At 40.5% G+C, this 23,568-nt stretch overlaps 1 non-coding gene across 1 annotated transcript; it reads left to right on the forward strand.

Moving 5' to 3' along the window:
- The first annotated feature begins 10,229 nt into the window (after nucleotides 1–10,229).
- On the forward strand, nucleotides 10,230–10,338 carry LOC113463090 (small nucleolar RNA R71). The gene has a single exon (XR_003386780.1). It is a non-coding gene; the product is annotated as a small nucleolar RNA R71 (small nucleolar RNA).
- The last annotated feature ends 13,230 nt before the right edge of the window (nucleotides 10,339–23,568 follow it).

Consider the following 23,568-nt stretch of genomic DNA (forward strand, 5'->3'; position numbering starts at 1 on the left):
TCAATTAGATTGATAAATGGATAACCCATTAAGAGTTAGTGGTTAGAAGAAGGAATAATTGCAATCGGATTGCAATTTAATTTAATTAATTGGATTTAATTAATTGGACTTGATCATGAGTCCTACTTGGAGTAAAATTTTTGGAGTCCTAATTGGATTAGAATTTCAAATTAAATTAAAGTCCTACTTGGAGTAGGATTTCTAAAGTCCTAATTGTCTTAGGGCCGAAATTTAAACAAGTCCTGATTAGATTAGGATTTTCTTAAGTCCTAATTAATTAATCTAATTAATCAAATGACTCCTAATTGGATTAGGATTTAAGAGTTCAATTGAGTCATGGTTCAATTAAATTCTAATTGGATTTGGATTTGGAGGAATTAAATTGGGTGCACTTAATCCTATTTTGAATAGGATTGGACCTTAGAACTAGTCCTAACCCAATCCCCACTTAATTTGATTAAGTGGGGCCAACCATATGGGAGAAGAGGGAGGGGCCTACGCCCCTCCTTTGGCTGGTGGCGTGAAGGAAAAAGGAGGGGCTATGCCCCTCCTATTTTGAATTCACAAAGGGATAAAGATGAACTCCTAAAATTTAGGAGCTCATCTCTATCCACACACCATAAAAGAGGGGTTCAAAGGGGCTCCAAATTTTTCATGATTTTTCTTGGAATTTTTGGTAGCAAGGAACCTCCTTCCATTCCTCCTTTCAGCCACAAAGAAGCAAGAAAAAAGAAGCTCTTGGCGTGGTCTACTTCATCCCCTTCCTTGGTTCCAACGCGAAGGAAAAAGAAATGGCTGCGGATTTTTGTTCTCCTTCCATTGAACCATCCTTCTTCTTCCTCCTTCCTTAGGCATTCAAGAGTTGATTGATAAGGAGGATATTAGCCATCAATAGCCTTCTCTGTAAGGGAGCTAGCACCCTGGGGAGATCCAAAGGCTTCGATCGACTCACTACTTCGTGTGGATACACGTAGAGGCCGGACACGTGTGCGGCTTCCACTGAACCCTCATCAAATACCATGTGAATCAGATTTGCGGAGACCATCTACCTATACAAGGTGAAGATCTGATCTTCTTAATCATGATTATAAAATAATTTAATAAGAATTTAATCCTAATCTATCTATAAATGGTTTTAAAATACGTTCATGCGATGAACGGGATATGCACATGTCTTTCCACTGCATATCTGAAAATTTTTAAATTTTCAGCGGCATGTGACAGATCCTAACAGTGGTATCAGAGCCATGGTTATGTAGATTAAGATTAGGATTAAATTTTTCAAGGCATTTTAAATCTGAAATTTAAAAGAATATGCTTGCTGAAATTTATGTATGCAGAATTTTCAGCTTGCTGATTTTTCTGCATACTGATTTTTGGATGCTTAGATTAATGATTCTAATGCTTTGATAATGTGATTATAAATATTTAGAATTAAATCTTGCATGATCAGCAAGTCATGAGATGAAATAATCAGTTAATTACAGATCCGAAAATAATTTTTATGCATATGATGCATATGGTGATGATCATGGATGGACCTTTTTGAATGTGCTGAAATATTCTGCGATGTTTTGTGATGCATGTAATTTTAATTTTCAGATACCTGCATGCATCTTAAATTCATGTACTAGAGATCTGCGTGTCTCATAAAAAAGGATTGTAATTTATTCTTTAAATTTTATTTAATTTTTAAAGCAATCTGGGATGTAATCTGTGATGTGTGTTGCACGTCGATTGTTGATCGATATGTACATCAACAAGCTTAACATGCGCGGATCGAGATCAAGGGTTGATTGAAGATGGATCAAGGAGTTGATCACAATTGGACCTAGGGATCAAGATCAAGTCAAGAGTTGAAGACGATCAAACCAATTGACGTGCATGTGCTTGTAAAATGACCCCATTCTGGATCCATGATCATCATCATTATATTTATTTTGTTGATAAATGTCTGGATGATTAATGTTTATGTCTATGCGGGTAGATTTATATTTGCATGAGATGTGAATACGCGATCGAGTGAGACCGAATTATAAACCTCCCTAATCAGTCGATAGTGAACCAACATGAGTTAGTCATATTTGATTAATTGATCTAATTGGTGTCTAGGCAAGCCTATAAGGTGGTTACTTAATTAGGACCTTACTCTCCGAGTAAGAGGAGCCTCCCACCTGCTTACCTGGCCAATTGTTCGATTACCTCTTATGAAGAACTCAAGTTGCAAACACTAAGACATGATTATGCAATATTAAGTCCATAGGTCTTCCACCGTAGTAGAGCTGCTAAGTTCTTTCCGGTGTTGATTTGTCTCGGCTGGACACAGTGGGCAAGTTGCATCGGGGGACTGGACCTCTCTATTAGACATGACATGTTGTGGGGTAAAGGTGAGGTTGGGCACCAATAACTGTTAGGTGAGGACCCAATGACGACTGGTGCTTTCGAAAAAATGTTCTCCCAAGTACAGGAGATTCGCACAAGTAGTATAACTCGGAAGTCCGAGGTCGATTCCTCAGGGAACGATCTATGGTTTATTAGCATAATCTCAGATTAATTAATTCAGTTAATTTGTTGATTAAGATGATGTTTTGCAAATAGAAAACAAATCAGTACACAGAGAATCAAAGTATGGATAGATTAAGATGGAGTAGGGATCTGGAATCCCCCTTGATAATTTTGCATTCAAGAAATAAATACTTCAATTCTTGATTAAAGATATAAATGTAGGATAGATCAAAGCATGGGATATATTTGAGGGACATATGAACTCTAATTCTAAGCATTTATCGTGCCTATTACATCAACGACAAATCAAATACTAAAGCGGTCCACATGTCGATCAATATAAACCATTAAAGAACTATCTACAAAATAATTATGCAAGAATCCATAATATATTGGAAATATAAATCTATAAGAATTAAAGGTTTAGAATTTACTTCAAAGATAGCAATACATCAAGGGTTCCTCCATCACCCTTCACCTAAAGGATTAGCCAGCCATCAACATCAAAGACTCTCCCCTGTTACTCCTCTCTCTATTTTTTTTCTTCTTTTTCTTTTCGGAAATAGGGCATCCCCTGTTTCCTTCTTCTCTTTTCCTTCAACCCCAGCAGGCGCCCCCCCCTGTTTTCTTTTTTTTTGTGGGAACAAGAACAACCCCCCCTCTCAGCTGACTACCTCTTATAATCAACTCTCTCCCTCCATGGATCTTCAGAATGCGCTGGAGATCAATGCATTAGAGGCAAACGGCTGGATCATGGGCGCGTGAGGCTGAAGCATTGGAGCTAATCTCGGCCGGATTCGGCGCTGAGAACGGCCGTGATGGAGGAGGCGGACGGCTGGGCGGTGATCTTGGAAGCTGAAGATTTGATTGCAAAGAGGAGCTGGGAGCAAATGGAAGAAGAGGATGGCACGGGATGCTTCACGGGCTGCCGGGACGCTTCACGGACAGCCGAGAGTGATCGCGGGCGGATCAGGAGGCTGGAAATGTGGAGCGGATGCGGAGGGATGGATGGGCGATCATGAATCTGGAAGACGCGCGGATGGATCGCGATCTCTTCCGGATGCGGAGGCATTGACACGGGACCTACAGGAGGAGCGGACGGCTGAGAATCAAGAAGCTAGGATGCTCGCGATCACGGGAGCTAAAGCGCGGACGAGTTAATCGCGGGGGAATTGGACGTTGGTTCGTGGACGCCGTGACTCACTTGCGGGGGGGATAGGTTGCACGCGGGTTCCATCGGAATGAGATGCACAGGCTACTGGGAATCGGTTGCAGTGAACTGAACGGCTGAACTTAGCCTCCTTCTAGTATGCAACTGGGGTTGACCCATACGATTGGCTAGTCATCCGCGGAGATGCATCTTTTTGGACCCAATGCGCATTTTTGTTTTGATTTACGATCACCTGCACCCCACAAAAATATAATATTAATACAATACTTTTATTATTATTTATTAGCAATAATATTCATTTAAGTAATGTGTAAATCGCACTTTTGTGCTCTCATCACACCCCCCAACTAGCTTATTGCTAGTCTCTAGCAATTAACGGGCAAACGAAAAAAAAATGAGAGTGCAAAAGGTGTGGTTTAAACTATGACTTTTTATTAAAGCTAAAGATACAAAACTAAGATACGTACCCATTTTCGTAGGGCATCACGATTGCACTAAGCACGTGCAACAAGCCGTTAAACCCCTAGGTTACCCTAGTGGATGAGTGTTGTCTCGTGAAGGTTTATAGAGATGTTACCCACAAACATCATGAATGATATGACATGCGGTCCTAAATTCTAAGCTAATACCCATGTAATTAATATATATTTTCAAGCATGGCAACTATCAAAGCAAGGGGAAATATGAAAGTGTAGTGTGCATAAAATAGTATGACTTTCTCAGAGTACTAATACCTCCACCACAACATGGTACCGCTTGAATTTAGGTGTACTACTCAAGTTCACAAGTGTTTACTACAGTTTATTAGGGCCTGATCCATCAAATTTTCGGAATATCTCATATTGTCTAAAATTGTCAAGAATGGTTCGCATAAAAAGAAGGAGCTATCAATCCCAACTAAATATCCAAAGTACACAAATGTCCAATACAATGGAGTCAAACCAGCCATTACCACATGTCACTGGGTTCAGCCCGACCAACCCTATTCATGCTTCTTTTTTTTTTTAATATGGTGATTACAATAGTCCAACCCCCTTAGGCTTTAGCAAGGTCCATGTAGCGAGTTTTCGGCCAATGACTCCTGATCCAGTTGGCTCAAGGCATTAGGTGAAACACCCCTCGGGCTTAATTACTCGAACCAGACTACGCCACGAGGTTAGACTTGTCATCTCCACATTTTATTATTATTATTATTATTCAAAATAGAGAAGGTAAACTAGACCACATAATGTGACTGCAACGTGACTATAGGTCAACCAAGGTCAGAACATAAGGCACTTAGATGATCTAGCCAGGGTATTCAACCTCTATCTTTATGTGAAAACCAAATCAAGAACCTTATAGTACGGACAAGGATACTCGTACTTCTTTTACAGATATGGCTTAATAAAAATGCATTAAACAAATGTGAACTCCTGAGGCCTTCCTATAATCATTAAATACATGTGCGGAGATCTAATAATAGGTCTCTGATCAATCATAGTACGCATGTACTCCTTGCCTTAATAGTTGCACAAACTCAATATGAAAATACATGTGCATTTGCTTAGAAAAGAATGCAAAAACAAGTTTATTTTTTATTATTATTATTATTATTTTTTATGGCAAAATATTTCCCTCCTCCCAACTTAAACATTGCATTGTCCTCAATATAATAGATACAAGAAAATAATATTGGAGAGAAGAGGAATACCTTGAGCTGTTGATATCCAGAAAATAAGACCTACAAAACTAGAAAAATAATTCTAACTAATATACACATACCTTTGCCTTCATGTTCAGTCATAAGAAGGCTCCCCCAAGAAAAAGGAGTCCTCTTCATCTGCAAAATTCTCAAGAAAAGGTTTTAACCTGTGTCCATTTACCTTAAAAATTTTGCCATCCTGTGGATTCTCAATTTCAACTGCCCCGTGTGGAAAAATAGTTTTTACAATGAAAGGACCTGTCCATCTTGATCGTAACTTTCCAGGAAACAGATGTAATCGAGAGTCATAACAAAGAACTTTTTGTGCAGGTTCAAAAGATTTTCTTAGAATTGATTTATCATGCCTAATCGAGAGTCATACGCATCCCGACGAATTTCATTCAACTCACTAAGTTGTAATTTTCTAGCTAAACCAGCATCTAACAATTCAAAGTTTAATTTCCTAATGGCCCAATACGATTTATGCTCTATTTCAACAGGTAGATGACATGCTTTTTCATAGACTAGCCGATACGGGGACATACCTAGAATAGTTTTATAAGCAGTACGATAAGCCCACAATGCGTCAGAAAGTTTTAAAGACCAGTCTTTGCGTGATGGATTCACCGTTTTCTCTAAAATTCGTTTAATCTCCCGATTGGCTAACTCTACTTGGCCACTAGTCTGCGGGTGATAAGGAGTTGCAATTCTATGAGTGATACCGTACTTTTGTAATAGGATCTCAAAAGGTTTATTACAGAAATGTTTTCCCCCATCACTGATTATAACCTTGGTCATCCCAAACCTAGAAAATATGTTTTCTTTAAGAAAGTTTAAAACTGGTTTGTGGTCATTTGTTCGACAAGGCACAGCTTCTACCCATTTGGATACATACTCAACACCAACTAAAATGTACTCATATCCAAAAGATGGTGGGAATGGGCCCATAAAATCGATGCCCCAACAATCGAAAATTTCGATAATAGTAATGGGTTGAAGAGGCATCATCTGCCTACGAGTTAGGCTTCCAATACGTTGACATGGATCACATGTCCTACAGAACACGTGGGCATCTTTGAACATAGTAGGCCAATAGAAACCACATTGCAAGACCTTTGTGGCAGTTTTCTTAGAAGCAAAGTGTCCACCACAAGCATCAGTATGGCAAAAAGAGAGTACGCTTTGTATATCATGATCCGGTATGCAACGTCTAAAGATTTGATCATTACAATATTTAAATAAATAGGGTTTGTCATAGTAATAATTGTTTACTTCGCGCAAGAAAATTTTTCTATCTGTCGACCCCCAATGTTCTGGCATCCGGCTTGTAACAAGAAAATTTACAATATCGGCATACCATGGCATACTAGAAAGTGCAAACAACTGCTCTTCAGGAAATGAGTCCTTGATGGAAAACTGTGGCACTGAATTATGAAAAACTAGCCGTAATAAATGGTCAGCAACCACATTTTCTGCTCCCTTTTTATCTTTAATAGTGATGTCAAATTCTTGGAGGAGAAGTATCCATCGTATTAAGCGTGGTTTGGCCTCTTTCTTATCCAGCAAATATTTTAACGCTGCATGGTCTGTGAAGATAACAATAGGAGCACCAAGGATATAAGAGCGAAATTTATCTAAGGCAAATACTACTGCAAGCAATTCCTTCTTGGTGGTGGTATAATTCATTTGAGCATCGTTTAAGGTTTTGCTTGCATAGTAAATGACATATGGCTTATTATCCTTGCGTTGTCCTAGGACGGCTCCTATCGCATAGTCGCTAGCGTCGCACATAATCTCAAAAGGTAATGACCAATCAGGTGGTCGTACGATGGGTGCAGTGCTAAGCATAGACTTTAACTTTTTGAATGCCTTCTGACAGGTTTCAGTCCAATTGAATGGTGTATCAAGGGACAGGAGGTTACATAATGGTCGAGCTATGACACTAAAGTCCTTGATGAACCTCCTATAAAATCCGGCGTGACCCAACAATGATCGAACATCTCTAACCGTCTTGGGTGCAGGTAGCTTAGCAATTAAATCGATCTTAGCTCTATCTACTTCCATGCCCTTCGATGCAACAATATGTCCTAGGACAATTCCTTTTGGTACCATGAAGTGGCATTTCTCCCAATTCAATATCAAATTCTTTTCTATACATCGAGCTAAGACTGCTTGTAAATGTGACAAGCAATCATCAAATGAGTCACCAAAAATGGAGAAGTCATCCATGAACACTTCCAAAAACTTCTCGTTCATGTCTTCAAAGATGCTGAGCATGCATCTTTGGAATGTTGCAGGTGCATTATACAACCCGAATGGCATTCGTCGGAAAGCAAATGTGCCAAAAGGACAAGTGAAGGTAGTCTTCTCTTGATCTTCTGGTGAAATTTCAATTTGATAATATCCCGAATAGCCATCGAGAAAACAATAGAAATCATGCCCTGCAACTCTCTCCAACACTTGGTCTAGGAAGGGTAGAGGAAAGTGATCCTTTCGTGTGACCAAATTCAGCTTTCGGTAGTCAACACACATGCGCCAACTCGTCGGGACACGAGTTGTAACTAGTTCACCTTGTTCATTTTCTACCACCGTCAAACTCGACTTCTTAGGAACAACTTGAGTAGGGCTTACCCACTTGCTGTCGGAAATTGGATAAATAATACCCACGTCAAGCAACTTGAGGACTTCTGCCTTAACCACATCTCTCATTGTAGGATTCAACCTTCGTTGCATTTGCCTTATGGTTTTGGCATTGTCCTCCAAATATATCAGGTGCGTGCAAACTAAGGGGCTAATTCCCTTCAAGTCGGCAATAGACCACCCTAAGGCTCCCTTATGATTTCTTAGAACACCAACTAATTTTCTTTCTTGGGTATGATCAAGTCCAGACGAGATGATTACAGAAAAAATATCTTCGGGTCAAAGAAAAACATACTTAAGTTCCTTTGGTAAGGGTTTCAATTCGAGCTTGGGTGCTTGCTCACGGGATGGTACTATTTTCACCTCTCGAGGCGACAACTTCTCAAATTTTTCTACTTTTGGTCTCCACCCATTGATCATCATGGTGTTCGAAAAATTCATACTAGGTTTGATCAACAAATCATCTTCATCGGTGCCATTGGAACACCAATCAATTAAACTATCATTGGATGGGTCGTTAATTGCTTTAGCTAACAAATATTCTTCTGCGATGGTTTCAACCCAATCAACCTCCTTACTCTCTTCAGGATCATTGGGTTGTTTGCACACATTAAAAATTTTCAATTCTAAGGTCATGTTACCAAAAGAAAGCTTCATGACGCCATTCCTACAATTAATCAATGCATTAGAAGTTGCAAGGAATGGACGTCCTAAAATGACCGAAATTTGAGACTGTGAGTTCGAAGCCGGATGTGTGTCCAATACAATAAAATCGATAGGAAAGTAGAACTTGTCTACTTGGACTAATACATCTTCGATAATCCTCCTTGAAATTTTAACTGACCTGTCAGCTAATTGCAAAGTGACGGAGGTTGGCTTCAACTCACCTAAACCAAGTTGCTCATATACGGAATATGGCAATAAATTCACACTCGTTCCTAAATCTAACAATGCTCGCTCTATCCTAAAGTCACCTATGATGCATGAGATGGTTGGGCAACCTGGATCTTTATATTTAGGGAGAATGTTGTGCTGCAAAATAGCACTCACATTTTCAGTTAAAAATGCCTTCTTCTTAACATTTAATCGGTGCTTAACAGTACACAAGTCCTTCAAAAATTTGGCATATGAGGGTACTTGTTTAATTGCATCAAGAAGAGGTATGTTGATCTTTACTTGCTTAAAAAGCTCAAGAATTTCAGAATTAGGTTCAAGCTTTTGCAACGGCTTCAACCGTTGTGGAAAAAATGGAGGAAAAGGATATTCAACTTTCTTGGTAGAAGTTGGGACCTCAACTTCTTCTTTGTCCCTTTCATCGACTTTGGGAGCATCAGAATTAGAAGTGACCTGTGGTCTCAATGGAACGGTTTGATCAATGATTTTCCCATTACGCAAGTCATGATGCTCTTTGCATGTTCTGTATGCGAACTAGAAGGAGCTGTATTATTACTAGCGTGCACTTGTGGGTTAGGTTGGGGTTGAGCTGGAAGCTTACCCTTCTCTTGGGTACTTAGAACGGTAGTCAACATTGACAATTGGTTCCTTATATCTTCAAAATTTCGAGTATTTTGAGCATTGATATTAGCTTGACCTTGTAGAAAAGTTTGTATAGATTGCAAGGTATCCTCGATATTCGGCTTTTGGGAGGGTGGTGATGCAAAAGTAGGATGTGCAGGTGGAGGAACTGAATGGTGTGACTGTGGAGGATGATCATTTCTCCACCTAAAATTTGGATGATTCTTCCAACCAGGGTTATAGGTATTTGAGTATGGATCGTTATAAGGCTTTTGGTAGGAGTTCATAGCATTTGCTTGATCGTGCAAGACTTCTTTGAATGCCGGTATGGTGGGACAATCTGTAGTGGTATGACCCGACATATCGCAGATACCACAACACTCGTTTCTAAGCTCTATAGTCTTGACAGGCTCAACCTTCCTAAGCTCAATTTCTTCTACCTTTCTAGTGAGGGCTGCCATTTTAGCATGAAGATCATCCTCAGTTTTGAGGTTGTAAAGGCCTCCCTGTACAGAGCTAGTAGGCTTAGGTAAAGACTTGGTGTTTCTATCCCCGTTATCCCAAAGTTGGGCAGTCTCAGCAAGGGAATCCAAATATTCTCATGCCTCATCAGGGTGTTTTTCTAAAAATCTGCCATTGCACATGGTCTCTACAAACTGTTTCAACTGTGGAGATAAACCTTCATAAAAGAAGCTAATGGTTCTCCAAGTTTCGAATCCGTTATGAGGGCATGAGAGAAGAAGGTCTTTAAATCTTTTCCAACATTCATAAAATGTTTCATTATCTTTTTGTTGGAAATTGCTGATATGTCTTTTCAAAAAGTTGGTCCTTTGTGTGGCAAAGAACTTCTTTAAAAATTCTCTCTGCATATCTTGCCAAGTTCTTATTGATCTAGGTCGCAAGGAGTTTAGCCATGTTTTGGCCTTATCCTTTAGAGATAAAGGAAACAATGTCAACTTGAGGACATCCTCGGTGACGTTTGGCACTCTAAATGTAATGCTCAATTCTTCAAAATTATTTAAATGAAGATACGGACTTTCGGACTCTAACCCATGAAACTTGGGCAGCAATTGGATTACCCCTGGTTTGATGTCAAAATGTCCTACATTATCAGGAAAAATTATGCATGAAGGCTGACTAATCCTAGCCGGTTGTAGGTATTGTCTTAGAGTCATAACATGGGGTTCTCGTTCTCGATTGTGGTGACTCCCCGCATCTTCATTTAAATCAGCCATCTCACAAGGTGTGAGATACTGCGAAGGAATTTCAGGGATGTGTCCTAAGGGATGATCTAAAGTTGTACGACTTAATCGACCAGTGTCATCCCTATTCCACTTTAGCATGCAAAATATTTCCCTCTCTTTTTTTTATTTTACTTTTTTAAAAAATATAAGTACCAACTAAAGATAACCTAAAACGATACCTTAAAACAAAAATCTATTCACAATCAAACATGCAACAAAACATTACACCTCAATTTCTAATATTTTTCTTAAATTTCTAGAGTGCTCCTAACTGGTTTGAAGAGGGCACCTAAGCCTTCAATCCGGTCTAATGAACCGAGTTGATCAGGTAAGCTTCCAGGTAAGTGGAGGGGTCACGATGCGTTCGCAAAGGTCCCACTTAAAATCCACTTGCCTCGAACAAATGAACTGTCTCCCTTATAGGGACAAAGCTTGCCTAGACATCAACTAAGCCACAGAGCGAAATTGGTGCAACTTTCGGTGGTCTTCGTCCTATTGAGCTCGAATGTCCTTAGGGGCCAACGTCTAGTTGATTTTAGTTAAGCTTATGATATTTATGCACTGGGGTGATTTTGGGCTAAGGACGAGTGATGAAATTCCGACCTTATCTTTTTAAATGGGTTCAGCCCTTAGACTATTTTATGCTGAAGCCTTATACTATATGCAACAATCAAGAGATTTTTTTTTTTAATGTTTTATGACATGACATTAAATTTTATTGAATAGGTGATCAAGCAAATTATTTATTTTTTAAAAAAAAATTTATGAGTTGAAGTTTGAAATTTGAATTCTGAAATTTGAAATTTGAAATTTAAAATTTTAGGTTTTTCCTCTTTTTTTTAATTTTTGAATAATCACCCTTTATCTTTTCTTAAAGTTTTTTTTCTAAATTTTCAATTAGCAACAAGGGTTAATGAGATATGATAACAATAAAATTCTGATTCTAAAAAAAATTAAATGCAAAAAATTTAAAATAGAAAGCAGCAAGTTTTTGTATTAATCTGATGGTCTTAAAAATGTCAGAATGTCAATCAGACCGTTCAGATTATCAAACAATGTGTCTTGCACTAGTTGACCATATTTGAGTCAAATCAGACGGCTAATTTCTATGATATCAGAGTTTGATGCAGACTGTGCAGGGAATTAAAAATAGTAGTAAAGATTTATTTATTTATTTATTTAAAAGAAAAATACTAACTACTAAGGTAAAAATTAAATCTAAAATTATACTAATTACTCAGCCGTTCCCCGGCAACGGCGCCAAAAACTTAGTGCTTTCGAAAATGTGTTCTCCCAAGTGCAGGAGATTCGCACAAGTAGTATAACTCGGAAGTCCAAGGTTGATTCCTCAGGAAACGATCTATGGATTATTAGCGCAATCTCAGATTAATTAATTCAGTTAATTTGTTGATTAAGATAATGTTTTGCAAATAGAAAACAAATCAGTACACAGAGAATCAAAGTATGGATAGATTAAGATGGAGTAGGGATCTGGAATCCCCCTTGATAATTTTGCATTCAAGAAATAAATTCTTCGATTCTTGATTAAAGATATAAATGTAGGATAGATCAAAGCATGGGATATATTTGAGGGACATATGAACTCTATTTCTAAGCATTTATCGTGCCTATTACATCAATGACAAATCAAATACTAAAGCGGTCCACATGTCGATCAACATAAACCATTAAAGAACTATCTACAAAATAATTATGCAAGAATCCATAATATATTGAAAATATAAATCTATAAGAATTAAAGGTTTAGAATTTACTTCAAAGATAGCAATACATCAAGGGTTCCTCCATCACCCTTCACCTAAAGGATTAGCCAGCCATCAACATCAAAGACTCTCCCCTGTTACTCCTCTCTCTATTTTTTTTTCTTCTTTTCTTTTCGGAAACAGGGCATCCCCTGTTTCCTTCTTCTCTTTTCCTTCAACCCCAGCAGGCGGCCCCCCCTGTTTTCTTTTTTTTGTGGGAACAAGAACAACCCCCCCTCTCAGCTGACTACCTCTTATAATCAACTCTCTCCCTCCATGGATCTTCGGAATGCGCTGGAGATCAATGCATTAGAGGCAAACGGCTGGATCTTGGGCGCGTGAGGCTGAAGCATTGGAGCTAATCTCGGCCGGATTCGGCGCTGAGAACGGCCGTGATGGAGGAGGCGGATGGCTGGGCGGTGATCTTGGAAGCTAAAGATTTGATTGCAGAGAAGAGCTGGGAGCAAACGGAAGAAGAGGATGGCACGGGATGCTTCACGGGCTGCCGGGACGTTTCACGAACAGTCGGGAGTGATCGCGGGCGGATCAGGAGGCTGGAAATGTGGAGCGGATGCGGAGGGATGGATGGGCGATCATGAATCCGGAAGACGCGCGGATGGATCGCGATCTCTTCCGGATTGCCGCTGGGAAGCTTCTGGGATGTGTGAGCTGATCACGGCTGGATGTTGCTTGATCCGGAGGAGCTGGGACGCTGGAACAGAGGAGAAAGCTGGGCATTGATCACGGGACCTACGGGAGGAGCGGATGGCTGAGAATCAAGAAGCTAGGATGCTCACGATCGTGGGAGCTAAAGCGCGGACGAGTTAATCGCGGGGGAATTGGATGTTGGTTCGTGGACGCCGTGACTCACTTGCGGGGGGGATAGGTTGCAAGCGGGTTCCATCGAAATGAGATGCACAGGCTACTGGGAATCGGTTGCAGTGAACTGAACGGTTGAACTTAGCCTCCTTCTAGTGTGCAACTGGGGTTGACCCATACGATTGGCTAGTCATCCGCGGAGATGCATCTTTTTGGACCCGATGCGCATTTTTGTTTTGATTTACGATCACCTGCACCCCACAAAAATATAATATTAATACAATACTTTTATTATTATTTATTAGCAATAATATTAATTTAAGTAATGTGTAAATCACACTTTTATGCTCTCATCAACGACTTTATTTCTACGGTTATACGGTGGGTCTAACTTAACTAAGTAATGGGGCCAATAACTGTTAGGTGAGGTCTTCATCACTTAGAGACCAAATACCACTACAATTTGTTTAAGAAGCATTGTACAAGAGTTGTACACTCATCCATTTATATGTCATCAATAACTATTAGGTAAGGCGGCATATAAATCGGTGAGACCGCAGTACCCACTAAAAATTCTAGTCGCATAAGATTTTCGTTTCTCCATCAGGGGAGTATAAGGGATTCGAAAAAATAGTGGGAGCCCATTTGTTTTTAAAGTCCCTAGAACAAATCAAGTTCAAGTACAAAGTCTAACTAGAATCTTTACTCTCTATAGATCACAATGTCAGCTTCAAATTCTTTGATCCATATTCTTGAGACAAACCGACTGACCGGAACTAATTACAAAGACTGGCCTAGAAACCTGAAAATCGTTTTGAATTGTGAGAAATTAGGATATGTGCTCGAGCATGACATCCCCAGATTACCAGCACGTCATACTGATGATCAGTGTGAGACGCATCAAAAGTGGACAGATGATGACATTAGGGTCAAGTGCTACATCATGGCATCCATGACTAATGAACTTCAATGCCAGCATGAGAACATAAAGACTGCTAGGAAAATATTGACACACCTGCAAGAGTTGTATGGTGAGCAGAGCCGCACTGCACGCTTTGAAGTATCCAAGAGAATTTTCAAGGCAAAGATGTGCGAAGGGCAGTCTGTCCATGATCACTGTCTTTCTATGATCAAGGACCTAGAGGAGCTTGAGAAGCTCGGTATGACCATGCATAAGGAACTGCAGATAGATCTGATCCTGCAATCCCTTCCTGATTCATTTGGTCAGTTTATAATAAACTACCATATGAATAAAATTGAATGCACGAAGACTGAACTACTGAATATGTTGGTAACTGCTGAGGGAGCCTTGAAAGGTTCAAGGAGCTCTGTTCTAACTGCTGAGCTGACTTCTGGTTCCAAGAGAAAGTCTACTTGTAAGAAAAAGAAGCCTGTAAAGAAGCAGAAGAAAGATAAGAAGCCTAAGAAGGAAGTTTACAAGAAAAAGGCTAATGACAAGGAAAAATGTTACCACTGCAATGTCGACGGCCATTGGAAAAGGAACTGCCCTTCATACCTCAAGAGCCTGAAGAACAAAAAGGCAGACACACCTTCTGAAGGTATGTTAGATTTGCTTGTAATTGAAACTAACCTTACGGTTTCTTTTACTTCTAATTGGGTTATAGATTCTAGTTCTAGTGTTCATTTGTGCACTACTATGCAGGATCTAAAGGAAAGTAGGAGGCTGGTGGAAGGTGCAGTGACCCTTCGGGTTGGCAACGGGGTAAGAGTTGCTGCTATAGCTGTGGGCACCTATCCTCTACGATTACCGTCTGGATTTAGTTTATTGCTTAGAGACTGTTATTATGTTCCTGCTGCTAGCAGGAATTTGATTTTTGTTCCATATTTAGCATAGGATGGTCATATTTTGACATTTGACAAAGACTGCTGTTCTATTTATTTCAGAAATAAATTAGTTGCACGTGGTTTCATGATTGACAGTCTCCATCACTTGCATGTTGATCTGTCCGTGAATTTGTCTAAGCAAGTAGTGAATGCCATAGGATCTAAAAGATTCAGAGATGAGATAAACCAGAAGTATTTGTGGCACCTCAGGCTTGGCCATATTGGAGAGGACAGAATGAACAAAATGAAGAAAGATGGGCTTCTCGGCCCATTGACTTCCGAGTCATATCCAGTTTATGAGTTTTGTCTTCAAGAAAAAATGGCTAGATTGCCCTTCATAGGACATGGGGAGATGACCACTGAAATACTACCCTGGTACACACTGATGTGTGTGGCCCATTTGATGTGTCAGCCAGGGGTCGTTATCCGTACTTCATTACCTTTACCGATGACTATTCACGATATAGGTATGTGTATCTTATGAGATACAAATCTGAGTCTTTTGAAAAGTTCAAAGAATTCAGAAATGAAGTAGAAAAATAGATAGGAAAAACCCTTAAGGTTCTTCGATCAGATCGAGGAGGAGAATACCTTAGTGGGAAATTTCGAGATTATCTCAAGGATAATGGCATAATCTCACAATGGACACCTCTGGGTACACCTCAACTCAACGGGGTGTCAGAAAGGAGGAATCGGACTCTATTGGATATTGTTAGATGTATGTCCTAGAAGCCAATTTTGGCTGACACATTATTAATTTTGGACATAATTTGTACTTGACTTTATTATTATTGAATAAATAAAAGGCATCTTTTTCATTCATATTGTTATTGTGTCTATGAATCGTCCAAGAAATTAATAAGATGATGATGCATATTCTCAAGATTTGAGAATTTGAGCCATGTATCATTAGTGATTAATTTCTAACGCTCCTGATCGATGGATCATCACGAGGACGGTGATCGATCCGATGAGATCAGTGCACACATTACTTTCCCTATGGATGGACGAGACTCGAGTCCACGATGTGGAGACACTGAAGTAATAGTGCAGGTGCTTGCTAGAGAACAAGGGTACTGAGCGTGATCAAGACAAGAAGTCACTTGGATGTCTATCCACTCGTCAGTGACTTGCTTGATGTTGCAGTAGTGTGACTGGTCCTTTGACTTGCGGTGCTTCGGCCACTCACGGTAAGGTTATTGTAGTTTGACTGCACACATGCTGGTCTCTAGCCATATGGGTCCATGCAGTGAAGATTGGCTGCAGTAGGTTCACTGTAGAAGTAGGGTATGCACCTATAAGGAATCTATCGACCTTGATAGATAAGAAGAGATCCTATGTATTTTATAAGACTGAGTTCGTAAGACCTCGGTTGAGGCAGTATGCACAGTGGAGAAAGAGTTTTTCACTCTCGAACTTAAGTCGAATAAATCTTCACATACGACAGACGATGGGGTTTGACGAGTTGTCCATGACCTCCGTCCTGTAGGGATCTATGATAGTAGGATTGTATCACATATTAACTGCACCTAGAGGTTCATCATTCTATTCTGCTGGGTAGCCACTACATGCTGCTAGGTGTCACTGGTGGATGGTGAGACTCACAGGGAATATCTCGATGATCGATAAACCCTAATGAGTTGAGTTGGAATCGTTCCAACCCATTGAAAGGAGTTTTCAATGATATTGAGATAAAGATCGCAATATATCTCACTATCAGTCAAAATAGAATCTATGGGGTCACACACTAGAAGCATTGACCGATCTGATGGTTGAAAAGTGATTATGAATCACAAGTAATCAATTTGATTGATAATAAGTTGAAGAAGAAATGAGAATTGATTAATTGAACTTAAAACACGAATCTTACTTGGAGTGGAATTCCTAGAGTCCTAATTGGATTAGGACTGGGAGTCCTACTTGGAGTAGGACTGGGATTCCTACTTGAAGTAGGATTCCCACAATCCTAATTAGATTAGAATTTTGAATTTATTTTGGATTCTTACTTAGAATAGGATTCCTAGAAATCCTAATTGGATTAGGACTTCGGATTCAAATTAGAGTCCTAATTGGATTAGGACTAAAAATGAATAAATCCTAATTGGATTAGGATTTCTTAAGTCCTAATTAATTATTAATCTAATGAATTAACAAGACTCCTAATTGGATTAGGATTGAAGAGTTCAATTGAGTCAAAATTGATTTGAGTTCTAATTGGATTAGGACTTACCTAGATTAGACCCAAATAGTTCAAGATTTGGTTAAGCCTAATGAGATTATGACTAAACCAAATAGGGCCCTCCTAATCCTCCTTAGAGGAGGACTAGGGCAACACAAGAGGAGGGGCTCACCTCCTCCTTTTGCTTCTTGGTGCGGCATGAAGAGAGGGGTCGGCGCCCCTCTTGGAAAGGGATCAAGGGCTCCTAATTTGTAGGAGCCCTTCATGCTTTAAAAGGAGACTTGGTGGCACCCTAGGGCATTCAATTGAAGCCCTCTCCCCTCCAAGCCGTGGCCTCCCTCTCCTCTCCCTTGGATCAGCCGCAAGCAAGGAGCAAAGAAAAAGTGGTGTTGGCGGCCTCATCTTCTTCCCTTCCTTCATCCAACGCAAAGGGGAGAAATAGGCTGCAAGGTACTTTGATTCTTCTCCAAAGATCCATCTTTCTTCTTCCTCCTCCCAAGCACAATCAAGGGTTGATCAAAAGGGAGGAGATCAGCCATTAAAAGAAGTCTCTGCAAGGGAGCTAGCACCCCGGGGAGACAAGAAAACCTTGATCGGTCCTCTACTTCATGTGGATACCCGTAGAGGCCGGACGCTTGTGCGGCTTCAAGCGAACCCTCTTCCAAAACCACGATCATCAGGTTGCGGTGATCACCTACCCGCACAAAGGTGAAGATCTGATCTTCCTAATGTTTCAAAAGTATTTAATCCTTATCTAACTACGAACGGTTTTTGAACAACGTTCATGCGATGAACGGTTGATCCCGTACATGCCTCTTCCGCTGCATCTGAATTTTTTTAAAAAATTTTCTGCAGCATGGGCGGATTCTAGCAGTGGTATCAGAGCCTAGGTTTCGTAGATTAAGGTAAGGTTTAATTATCTAAAGGCATCTTAGATCTGAAAATTAAAAGGTTATGCATGTTGAAAATTTTCTGCATGCAGATTTTTCAAGGTTGCTGAATTTTTGCATGCTGATTTTTATGTGATAAGATGATGATTCTAATTGTATTGTTAATGAGATTACAAAGTTTAGAATCATGATTAGCATGATCAGCAACCTATGTCGTAACATAATCAATTAAGTTTCAGATCTGAAAAGTATAATTGCCGCATATGGTGATGATCATAGGATTCAAACCCTTTTGGTATCAATTGTAAAGACCTGCGATGTGATCTGTAATGTCATGTAATTTTTCAGATACTTGCATGCATCTTATTTGATGTTTTGAGAGGCCTGCGTGCCTCCTAAAAGAGGATGTAATTTATTATTATTTTTATTTTATATCTGGTTGTATTTCTGTGATGTGATGTGCGTCAACGATCAAGTCGAAGATAGTGCATGAGATGAACGGCGATCTGAGCGGTTGATGGCGATTGGATCAAGAGTTGATCAAGGATCGAATCAAGGAGGCTTGGAACCAATTCAAGGGTTGAAGACCAGTTGATCGATTGACGTGCATGTGCTTGTAATATGACCTAATTAGAATCCATGATCATCACCTATTTAAAGTTTAGCTTTACTTAATGCGTCGATTATAACTGCCTGCAATGTGCCGTTAGCATGTGATGTGAATGAGAGTCGGATAGATAGGTTTACATGTGATGCAAACTATTAGACCAATCCAAATGAGACCTAAACTAAAACCTCCTCAATCAAGTCAAGAGTGAACCAACATGAGCGAGTCATATTAGATTAATTGATCTAATTGGTGTCTAGGAAAGCATGAAAGGTGGTTACTTAATTAGGACCTTACTCTCTAAGTAAGGGAAGCCTCCCACCTGCTTACCTAGCCAATTGATCGATTACCTCTTATGAAGAGCTTAAGGTTGCAAACACTAAGACCTGATTAACCGATATTAAATCCATAGGTCTTCCACCGTAGTAGAGTTGCTAAGGTCTTTCTGATGTTGATTTGTCTCGGCTGGACACAGTGGGCAAGTTGCATCGGAGGGCTGGACCTCTCTATAGATATGAGATGTTGTAGGGTAAAGGTGGGGTTGGGCACCAATAACTGTTAGGTGAGGACCCAATGACGACTTTATTTCTACGGTTATACAGTGGGTCTGACTTAACTAAGGAATGAGACTAATAACTGTTAGGTGAGGTCTTCATGACTTAGAGACCAAGTAGCACTGCAACATGCTTGAGAAGCATTGTACAAGAGCTGTACATTCATCAATTTATGTGTCACCAATAACTGTTAGGTGAGGTGACATGTAAATCGATGGGACCGCAGTACCCACTAGAAATCCTAGTCATGTAGGATTTTCGTTTTCTTACTAGGAGAGTGTGAGGAATTCGAGAAAATAGTGGGAGGTACATTTGTTCTAAAAGACCTTAGAATAGATTAAGGATCAAGTACAAAAGTCTAACTAGAATCTTTACTCTCTGCAGATCATAATGTCAGCCTCAAACCCTTTGACCCGTATTCTTGAGACCAACCGATTGACCGGTATGAATTACAGAGACTGGCTTAGAAATCTCAAAATTATTCTGAGTTGCGAGAAAGTAGGCTATGTGCTCGACAATGACATCCCCACATTACCAGCACGTCCGACTACTGATCAGCGTGCGATGCATGAAAAGTGGACAGACGATGACATTAGGGTCAAGTGCTATATCATGGCATCCATGTCCAATGAACTCCAATGCCAGCATGAGAATATGAAGACTGCTAGGGACATACTAGCCCACCTGCAAGAGTTGTATGGTGAGCAGAGTCGCACAGCTCATTTTGAAGTATCCAAGAGGCTCTTCAAAGCAAAGATGCACGAGGGGCAGTCTATCCATGATCACGGTCTGACTATGATCAAGAACCTGGAGGAGCTTGAGAAGTTTGGTATGAGCATGCACAAGAAATTGCAAGTAGATCTGATCCTTCAATTCCTACCTGATTCATTTGGACAGTTTATAGTAAACTACCACATGAATAAGATTGAATGCACTAAGACTGAACTGATAAATATGTTGGTTACTGCTGAGGGAGCCTTGAAAGGTTCAAGGGACAAAGTCCTTGCTGCTGAGTTGACTTCTGGTTCCAAGAGAAAGTCTACTTGGAAGAAAAAGAAGCCTGCTAAGAAGCAGAAGAAAGACAAGAAGCCAAAGAAGAAAGTTCAAAAGAAAAAGGCTAATGACAAAGGAAAATATTTTCACTGCAATGTCGACGGCCACTGGAAGAGAAACTGTCCTTCATACCTCGAGAGCCTGAAGAGCAAGAAAGGTGACACACCTTCAAAAGGTATAGACTTGCTCATAATTGAAACTAATCTAACGGTTTCTTCTACTTCTAGTTGGATTATAGATTCTGGTTCTAGTGCTCATTTGTGCACTACCATGCAGGGTCTAAAGAAAAGTAGAAGGCTGGCGGAAGGTGCGTGTGGAGTGATTGATCATAACCCTATTTGATTTTGATGAGCTCAAAGCATCTGAGTATATCTCTTGTTTACTAATGAATTCAATTGAGTGTTTCAGTGAAAATCTTGTCTAAAGTGTTTCTAGACTTGGTTCATAATATTTTGGATAAGTTAAAAAGTCAGTTTGAACCAAAGTCTGAGACTCGAGTCGACTCCAGAGTATTACGAGTCGACTCCAAGCATATCAGAATCACTGGCACGGGCTCGAGTCGACTCCGGATCATTACGAGTCGACTCCGACTGAGAACAGACAGACGAGCAGAAAGCATCAACTCAAAACCTGTCAGCGAGTCGACTCCTGAAGTGCACGAGTCGACTCCGATGTTTACCGAGTCGACTCCGGAGTAGTATGAGTTGACTCCAAGGAGTTACAGACAGAAAAGTCAGAGAGCGAATTTCGATCCTGAGATTCGAGTCGACTCTTGTGGAACGCGAGTCGACTCCGATGGTTGGTAGGTCGACTCCAAAGAAAGCGAGAGTCGACTCTCAGTGGTTCACAAGGCAAAAGTCAGAGAGCAGTTTTCGGACTCTGAGATTTGAGTCGACTCCCGCAATGCGCGAGTCGACTCCGAGACAGCGCGACCCCAAAAAGATAGAAGACCGAATTATTGTCTCTGAGAGCCGAGTCGACTCCCAGACAGCTCGAGTCGACCCCAAGGCAGCGCTACACCAAAAAGGCAGAAGGCCATGTTTCGGAAACTGAGAGCCGAGTCGACTCCAGAACAGTCCGAGTCGACTCCAAGACTGGACGAGCCAAAAGACAGAAGATCGGGAGTTCGGGCTCTGAGCGCCGAGTCGACTCCCAGGATTGTCGAGTCGACTCGAGTGGGCCAGGTTGAAAATTGGCTCCGTGGACTTCATGGGATGAGCTGACTCCGAAAATGCCAAGTCAGCTCCAGAAGTTGGCGAGTCGACTCCGGGTCAAGTCGAGTCGACTCCCAGTCGAAGAGGCCACTTTAATTCAAATCCGGAACAGTTGCCGAGTCGACTCCAGAAAAGCATGAGTCGACTCCCGCTACAGCCGAGTCGACTCCTGATCGCGCGAGTCGACTCCGACCCCCAACGGACATATTGTCAGGTTGTGCAGAATGTGCAGAACGGGCAGAAAAAGGTGTCTAACGGCTAGTTTCCGTGGGAGATGGCTTAAATAGCCACAGAGGACTGTAGCAAGGCAGAGAAGCACCATTCCATTCAAAGAAATCAAGCATTCATTCTCTGCATACTTGTCTTCAACGAAAAGAAGGAAGAGCGCCATTAACTCCATCCAACTTCCTCTTCCTAGCATTTTAAAGAAGCCTCCTCCTGCATTCAAGTCGACCAGACATTCCAGAGGAGACTCAAAGTTCAAGAAGCCCTACTCTACTCCAACTCAAAAGTGTTTGAGGGCTCTTAACTTCTCTCTAGTTTATATTGTAGCAAATCTGCTTTTTAAGAAGCTCAGTTTTTCTGTTTGTTTCTTATTCTTTCCATATTGTCTTTGCTTGGTTCAATCGGGGGATTGAATCAAGGGTGTAGAGGTTGGTTAGTGAGCCGAGTGTAAAACCAACGTGTAAGGGTTCGATTGTGATCCCGGGAAAACAATCAGGGTGGTTCTAGTCGGTGAGCCAGGAAAAACCGACCGAGTTCGTTGTGAGCTCGTAAAACAACAAGTTTGGTTGTGAGCTTGTAAAACAACCGGCTGTAATCCAAGGGGTTATAGTGAATTCCCAAGTGAGACTTGAGGAGTGGACGTAGGAGCAAGGGTTAGCTCCGAACCACTATAAAAGCCTTGTGTTTGTGATTGTTTGTCTCTTTCTTTTACTCTCATTTCATTCACAGCACATAGCAATTAATTAACCATCTTGGTAAAGCATTAATTAGTCATCCACAACGTTTTAATTGCAAAATTATTTTAAAACCCAATTCACCCCCCCTCTTGGGTTGTCTATCTGGGCAACAAGTGGTATCAGAGCCTAAACTCTTCTACCCTAAGAGTCAAAGATCAAAATGACAACCCCATTTGGATCTTCCCACATCGAGGATCAGTCCACCCAAAGACCCCCATTCTTTAATGGATCCGATTACTCATATTGGAAGGCTAGGATGAGGATATTTATCCAAGCCCAAGATTATGAGATGTGGACCATCATAGTGAATGGACCATACATCCCATCCATCTATGTAGAGGGTGTCAATGTACCCAAACTAGAAAAGGATTGGGATGACCATGACTTTAGGAAAGCACAACTCAATGCCAAAGAAATGAATGTGCTTTACTGTGCATTAGATAGGAATGAATTCAATAGGGTCTCTACTTGCAATTCTGTAAAAGAGATTTGGGATAGACTTGAAGTGACCCATGAGGGCACGAATCAAGTCAAAGAATCCAAAATAAATATATTGGTTCATAAGTATGAACTATTTAAAATGGATCCTAATGAAACAATCACTTGCATGTTCACTAGATTCACTGACATTGTCAATGGCCTAAAAAGCCTTGGCAAAAACTATACTAACAGTGATCTTGTCAGGAAAATTCTTCGCTGCTTACCAAGGTCATGGGAAGCCAAGGTGACGGCAATCCAAGAAGCTAAGGACTTGAACAAACTTCCACTTGAAGAGCTTCTTGGATCCCTAATGACGCACGAGCTGACAATGAAGCAGCACAGCGAAGAAGAGTCCTCCCATAAGAAAAAGGTAATAGCTCTTAAATCTACATCATCTAACAAGGACTTGTCTTACAGTAGCAGCAGTGAAGAAGAGAATCATG

This window comes from Phoenix dactylifera, chromosome 13, assembly GCF_051530095.1.
Source record: "Phoenix dactylifera cultivar Ajwa chromosome 13, Ajwa_hap1_PhDact_Kaust_v1.1, whole genome shotgun sequence".
Taxonomy (NCBI): Eukaryota; Viridiplantae; Streptophyta; class Magnoliopsida; order Arecales; family Arecaceae; genus Phoenix; species Phoenix dactylifera.